The sequence below is a fragment of the Scyliorhinus torazame genome, chromosome 21 (genome assembly GCF_047496885.1).
Source record: "Scyliorhinus torazame isolate Kashiwa2021f chromosome 21, sScyTor2.1, whole genome shotgun sequence".
Taxonomy (NCBI): domain Eukaryota; kingdom Metazoa; phylum Chordata; class Chondrichthyes; order Carcharhiniformes; family Scyliorhinidae; genus Scyliorhinus; species Scyliorhinus torazame.
Window position 1 is genome coordinate 21,339,083 of NC_092727.1, and position 7,808 is coordinate 21,346,890.

The 7,808-nt window shown below is 44.4% G+C and overlaps 1 pseudogene; it reads left to right on the forward strand.

Annotated features, from left to right (window-relative positions):
• Positions 1–422: 422 nt before the first annotated feature.
• On the forward strand, positions 423–1,892 carry LOC140398743 (uncharacterized; annotated as a pseudogene).
• The last annotated feature ends 5,916 nt before the right edge of the window (positions 1,893–7,808 follow it).

Sequence of the window (7,808 nt, forward strand, 5' to 3'; positions counted from 1 at the left end):
AAAATGGTTTTCCACCTGCATACGCATGGATAAGCATATTACTGTCACTTGAAAGAAATTCAACATGACGGTGGATTTTCCTCACAGTTCACAGAGTCTCCTTGATAAAATATTTATTGGCAGATGGGGAGTTTATTTTGGAGCTATTTTTTCTTATTTGCAAGTAGCCCTGAAGTACTGGCTCAGAGAAGAGGCTCATACACCGTGTAAATCCGGATGAGCTAAGGAGAGATGATGAGTGTGAGAGACAGCAACACAGTGCTCATCCCACCCACCTGAGCTATGGATCACAGAATGCAAATAATGTACCTCATAACAGATTAAATTATACAGGTAGAAAACTCTCCTGCCTAGGTGAGGTTAAGGAATTACCAATGGATGGAGTAGACTAACGTTTGGGGAATGATTTGGCAGAGGTCAAGATGGTAGCTTCACCCATGACTGTAGAGAGTCCGAGGGAAGTATTACGGGCAGCACATGAGATACTAATGGCAGAACAGACGGGAATTAGGAAAACGCATTGGGAATTAAATGACTCAAAGAAAGAAATGTTGAAAGACATTAATTACTTATCAAATGATAATGGCAGTGAATCTGATTCTGCTGATACTGATGAAACTATCCCTCAGAGAATGATTCCTCACAGAAATTTGTCAAAGATAAAATCCAGCAGAGAACCAGATTCTGAGAACTCCAAGACTGAAGGTAATCCTAAGAAAGAGGAGTCCAAATGTTATAGTAATGACAGTGATGAAGATTCGGACAAGAATTCTGAATTCATTTTGGGTTCTGATTATGATGAAGTCATAAACAACTGCTTAATAGACTTGTCACTAACTGATCTTGAACAGATGGCAAGTAATTCTTCCAAAGCTAGGCAAGAATTCAGCAAATCGGAAGAAGAAAGTGAATTGGACTTTCCTAAAAGTAACATGCTAAAGCCTCTTGCAGTAAACACATTGCCATTCACTGCACATGCAAATATTTCCAAGGAAATGCCTGTTTTGAAGGAAAATATACATAGTAGCATGGCATCAGCTATTCAGAATGAGTACAGCAATGACTGTGAAGTGATATCAACCAAACAGCTGATTAATTCACATCCCTTTAAAAGCCCACAGAGCCTCTTCATGGTAAAGGAAGCAAATAGCAAAGTACATGAAATAATTAGTGATCAATTCCTTTTGAAAATTAAGAGGTAGGTGAATGAAGAACCATGTAGAGATTCTGTAACCATATCTATTGATTAAAAAAAACAGAAAGCTCATAGAACGAACTGTGTGTTATCCTCTGATTCTGACTGTAGAGAAGAAAAGTTGAAATCTGGAAAACACAAATTGTATAAGTCCGTATTACTAAATGGTGATAGGAGTTGTGTTTACGAAGATTCTGCTGAGGAGGAAAAGCTTCAAAACTTATAATGGTGCATATAAAACCAGCTAACTTTGCGAAAATTGAATCCTCCGCTTGACCGGTTGCTGGAAGCAACCATGTGAAGGAAAATAGAGAATGTAAAGCTGCAGGGGTTGAAGAGTGTTTATGAAGTAAAAATGAACAAATATTTCCCTCAGGATTGACAACACTGCTTGTAGTTTGGCTGCAGAAGATCCTTGAAATATGGATTACACGAGAGACAAAAAGAGACAGAAATGCAGAAGAAATTCATTCAGGGGGTAGTCTCTAATTTGGAGAGTCAGAAACATGACAGAGGCAAGAATGTTTCCTTTGACTTTGAAGAAGTGAGTGAAAACAAGACACTGTTTGAAGATATCAGAGGAAGTTCTAAAACTAAAGATGCAAGCCTATCAGCAGAAGAACAGAGAGAAGGTCTAATCAAGATGCTGAAAGAATATAGACAGAGTTGTAGGGAACACCAGTGTGTACTCTGTTAACTAATCATGATATAGATATACAAAACTCTTAACATTAAAGCTCATCGGTATTGACCAAAACCATGGAGACTGAATCAGTTAGAGACTGAAATACAGTGCATGTTGGATATGTTGCAGAAACAAGCCACAAAGAGAAAATAAATAGAGCCAAGCTCTAAGTTCATAAAAACATAGTGCAGGTTTTATTAAGAGATGTTGCTTCTACAGGGTGAGATGGTGAACTCCCCAAAGCCCCACATCACTAGATATTACATAGGATTTCATCAGCAAATAGTGTTACTTGTATGCATAACAGTTTCAGTAAGATCATCTCTTTCTTTGAAACTCCAATGAGTATGGGCGCAGCCTGCACAGCGTTTCTTCATTAGATAACCCCTTTATTAATCATAGAGTTACTACAGTGCCGAAGGGGGCCTTTCAGTACACCACATCTGCATTAACCCTCCGAACGAGGCCCACTCCCGCCCTATCCCTTAACCCCGCATATTGTCCATGGCCAATTGACCTAACCTGCACATCTTTGGACACTAAAGGGCAATTTAGCATGGGCAATCCACCTAACCTGCACACCTTTGGACCCTGGGAGGAAACCCAAGCACCCGGAGGAAGCCCACGCAGACACGGGGAGAAGGTGCAAACTTCACACAGTCACCAAGGCCGGAATTGAAGTCGGGTTCATGGGTTCTGCTGTGAGGCAGCAGTACTACCCACTCTGCCATTATGTCGCCAAACTGCTTCCAATGCAATATATGCCTCCTTAAGTAAGGAAATCAAAACTGTACACAGTACTCTAGGTGACTTATAGCATTTTAGGCTGTGCAATTTTTCAGGCTAGGTAGAAATGGGAAATGTGAGGGGGAGCAGAGAGATTGCCTTCTTCAGTTAAGCTCATTACCACAGCTTTAGAAAGAAAGGTGTTTTAGATGGTAGTGCTCAAATTAAGACCTGCCTGGATTGAGTCATAAAATGAAAAGAAACACATTATTTTATTTTAAATATGCCATAGACAGGCAAAGGGTGAGCAAAACAAATCTATGAATGAGATTTGCAGGAAATTCATAGAGATCTGCAACCGGGAAACACAGTGAATAACAGAGGACTCTAACGATTCTAATATGGATTGGCATGTTTGTGGTCACAAACAGGAGAGGTTCTGAGAATATATGGGCAATTTGTTTAATTTACAACTATGAAGGGTGACTTCCGGTTATCGGAGAACAAGTAAACAACCTGAAGGAAGGTGGACATTTGCAAATAATGATAATATTAGCATGATGAGAAAAGAAAAAGAGAGGGATTAAAATCGAAACTAGAAATTAGTTCATTTCGTAGAATGAAAAGAAGCCAATTAAGGTCAGATTAATTGATTAGAAAAATGCTAAATTAAAACAGTGAGCCAGCAGAGAGAGATATTTAAATGTAAGGTGGATGAGGTATGGTTAAAAGGGAGTACATCAAAGATTAATTTCCATAGATAACTTGTTTAAATACATAAATACAATTGGAAGCTTGTAAAAGAGCAATGGTACAAATATTGAGAATACAAAAGAAAACTAAAAAAAATATATTAAAAAGACTGAAGTAAAAGAAGAGATAGAGAAGGTCGAGACAGTATGTGAATGTAGACTAGTGGTCAACATAAAGGGACGTCAGAAGAACCTTTATAATCATCTATCAACTTAAAGACTAATCAAAGAAAGTGTTGGCCCACTTGGAGATCAACAAATTCAACTTGTTTTAGTGGGGAAAAGGAAGAGCTCCTTCATGAGTATTTATGCCTCATCTTTCTGGAGAAAATGGAATTACAAATGTCGGATCGCCCGAGAGGATGTAGTTGAATCAATAATAGAGCAACATCTTCAAAAGGAAAATGCATTGAAAAAGTCCTTGCAATTCAAAATAAAGAAGTCTCGAAGCCCATGTGGTATGCATCTTGAGGAGAGAGGGATCTAACACCGTTTTTACAATTACCTCAGGCTGCACTCCCTCCACTTCAGGATTGATTGATGGATTGATTAATTGATTGATTGATTGATTAATTGATTGTCACATGTACCGAAGTACAGTGAAAAGTATTTTTCTATGGCCAAGGGAACGTACACAGAACATGCACAGTAGACAAAAAGAATAATCGACAAAGAACATCGACAAATAATGAGTCAAGTGAGCTGGGGGCTGTTCCATCACTTTCCTTCCGAATTAAGTCTGCACCTTATGTTTCTTTTCCCTTCGTTTGATATCACTAATAATTCCCTCCCCTTCCATCCTTGGCAAATGCTGCTTGTGGGTTGGGATGGGTTTTGTGCCTTTCCAAAAGCATCAGTTGACTTTTCCCTCCCGCTTGCCTTTAATTTCCTTGTCCCTTTAAATTTCTCACGTGTGCAATCTTGGCTCCCACCACTGGATTTAGAGGCATTTAAATGGACTGAAAAGGAATGAAAATTGGCTTAATTTCTGATCCATTCAGACTTCATTGTAACTTTGAACATCATCCTTGTTTTTTTGAGTTATGAGCCTTTCATGCTCATGAGAGCGTATTGATGGAATGCTCCATATTTATTGTGTACTTTGTTTATTGCGAAAATGTCAAATAATGCACTTTTAATTTCTACTCAGATTAATGGTCTATGGAGTCAGCTTCTTGGCATTTTGATTTGTTTTCAGACCTTTATCAAGCGGACGTGCTTGAAATGAAAATGTGTTGTTCATAGAAAATAGAAAGGGTTTAATAGTGCTCAGAGAGTAAAAATTAACACTTCCCCCAACAAAAATAATCAGACCTTAAATTCGGAGAAAATGCTAATGAAAGCAAGAATAGTGGTTTCGTTTGGACTATTTGGTATTTACCATTACATAAATGCCATTTTGTCAGTCACCGCAAGAACCAAGGGACATATTGAAAACTCATTCAAATGGGACTTCCGGAGGCGGCCATGGAGTAAGAGGTCGCTTATTTGGTAGCTCCCGCTCGTGGGACCTTTTACCCCAATGTATGGGGGATTGGAGTGGTAAAATTGGAGGCTGGTGAAAAAGGGAAGCAGAATTCCCCACCAGTTTATGGGGTCGTGGACCAGAAGTGGTCTGCAAAGGAGAGGTTGTTGGGCAAAGAAGGGAGTGGAGTCAGCGGTGCAGGAAAGCATGGCGGAGGCTCAGGAACTGGGATTGCGAGCCCAGTGGTCAATGGAGCAGCTGGTGAACTTTCTCCAGGAGAGCTTTGCCAAGCAAAAGCAAGAGTACCTGGACCCGATTAAGACGAGGATTGACCGGGTGGAGCAAAGATTGGAAGCCCAGGGACAGGCGATCAAGAAGGTGAAAGAGGCGGTGGCTGAGCATGAGCACCAGCCAACCATGATGGAGGCGGAGATGGGGCTGGTGAGGGACCACCAGAAAAGGCTGCAAGAGAAGGTGGAGGATTTGGAGAACTGCTCACGCAGGCAGAACCGGAGGATCGTGGGCCTCCCGGAGGGTATTGAGGGATCAGACGCAGGGGCATACATGGCGCGTATGCTCGAGAAGCTGATGGGAGAAGGTGCGGTTACACGGCCCTTGGAGGTGGACAGGGCGCACAGAGCGCTTGCGAGGAAGCCGCGGATGTATGAGCTGCTGAGGGCGATGATGGCGCGATTGCACCAGTTCCTGGACAAGGAGCAGATCTTGAGGTGGGCCAGGCAGACGAGGAACTGCAAATGGGAAGGCAACGAGCTGCACATTTACCAGAACCTGGGTGCGGAACTGGCTAAGAGAAGGGCGGTCTTCAACAAAGTAAAATTGGCCCTCTTTAGGAAGGGGTTAAAGTTCGGCATGCTGTACCCAGCTCATTTGTGGGTCACCTAAGAAGGTCAAGAACTTTATTTTGCATCGTCGGAGTAGGCGACGAACTTTGTGAAAGACAGGGGACTGGCAGGATGGAGGACATTGAACTTGGGGATGGGTAATTCTGTACTTGTGCTGCTTAATTTATTTTCTTTTGGGGTTTTGTACATATTGGTTTTGTACCAAATTTTGGGCCGTTGCTCAGTGTTGTGTGTGGGTTAATTTGTCCTAGTTGGGGGATGGTGGGTGGAATTTTCTTCATTGTGTTTGTTGGGGAATGCAATTTGCATATGTATGTTCGCACGGGGGAAGGGAGATCAGTGGGGGGTAGAATGCTTGGCGCCATGGGCAGGGGATACCAGGCTAGCTAGGCGGGCTAGCACACGGAAGCGCAGTGGGGGGCACGCAGGTGACTTGTTTGTTATGGGAGGTTGGGATTGTTGTTTTGTTAGTGAGGGGGTGGGAAGGGGGGAACTGTTCTGCTGACAGGGGAGGGACTTGCACTCGGAAACAAATGGGAGGTCGATGACGTTGGACACCCGAGGGTGGGCCTGAGGAGGCGCAGGACGAGTGCCGGAGGCTGGCCTAAGAAGGGTGATGGTTGATCGGCGGTGGGGGGGAGGGGGCTCTGGCCACCGACCAGGCTGATCATATGGAAGTGGGGGGGGCCTCCGACCAGTCTGATCATATGGAAGGGGTTGGGGCCCTCCGACCAGGCTGATCATATGAAATGTGAGAGGGCTGAATGGGCCAGTCAAGCGGGCTCGTGGGTTCGCACATCTGAAGAGGCTGACAGTGGACGTGGCAATGTTGCAAGAGACACACCTGAGGGTGATGGATCAGACCAGGCTGAGGAAGGGTTGGGTAGGGCAGGTATTTCATTCGGGGCTAGATTCTAAAACTAGGGGGGTTGTGATCTTGATTAATAAGCGGGTTTCATTTGAGGTAGGGGGCATAGTGGTGGATTCTGGGGGTAGGTATGTTATGGAAGTTGGAGGGGATGCCGGTGGTCTTAGTAAATATTTACGCACCAAACTGTGAGAGGCTGAGTTTATGAGGTGGGTGTTGGGGAAGATCCCAGACCGGGACTCACATAGGTTGATCATGGGAAGGGACTTTAATACGGTCATTCAACCGAGGTTGGATCGGTCGAGTTCAAGGACAGGGAGGGTGCCAGCCACGGCAAAGGAGCTAAAAAGGTTTATGGAACAGATGGGGGTCGGTAGATCCGTGGATGTTTGGACGGCCAAGAGCGAAGGAGTTTTCTTTTTTTCTCCCAGGTTCCCAAAGTGTACTCCCGGATTGATTTTTTTCTTTCGAACAAGGCTTTACTGGTGGGGGTGGTGGATGCCGAGTATTCGGCAATCGTTGTGTCAGACCATGCCCCACACTGGGTGGACTTACGAGTGAGCAAGGAGGGGGGTCAGCGTCCGTAATGGAGACTGGATGTAGGACGGTAAGCAGATGAGGGGGTTTGCAGTCTGGTGGGGGAGGCCATCCAGAATTATTTGAAGATAAATGATACGGGGGAAGTTTCGGCAGCAACGGTGTGGGAAGCGCTGAAGGCGGTGGTTAGGGGGGAGCTAATTTGGATACTGGCTTATAGAGAGAAGGTAGAACGGGTAGAGATGGATCAGTTGGTTGAGGAGATACTCCACGTGGATTGAGGTATTCTGAAGCCCCGGAGGCAGGGTTGTTGAAGGAGCGGCAGAAGCTGCAGATGGAGTTTGTGCTGTTATCTACAGGCAGTGGGGTAGTTGAGGAAGGCGAGAGGGGCTATATGTGAGTATGGGGAGAAGGCCAGTATGATACTGGCACACCAGCTAAGGAAAAGGGAGGCAGCAAGGGAGATAGGAAGAGTGAAGGACAGAGGGGGAAACATGGTACTGGACCCAGCGGGGGTGAATGGGGTGTTTAAGGAGTTTTACAGTCGGTTGTATGAGTCGGAGGCTCCAGCTGGGGTGGAGGGGATGAGGCAGTTCTTGGAAAGGTTGACGTTTCTGAAGGTGGAGGAAGGGTTGGTGGAGGGGTTGGGAGCACCGATCGAGATTGACGAAATACTAGAGGGATTGGAGGCCATGCAGTCAAGCAAGGCTCCGGGAC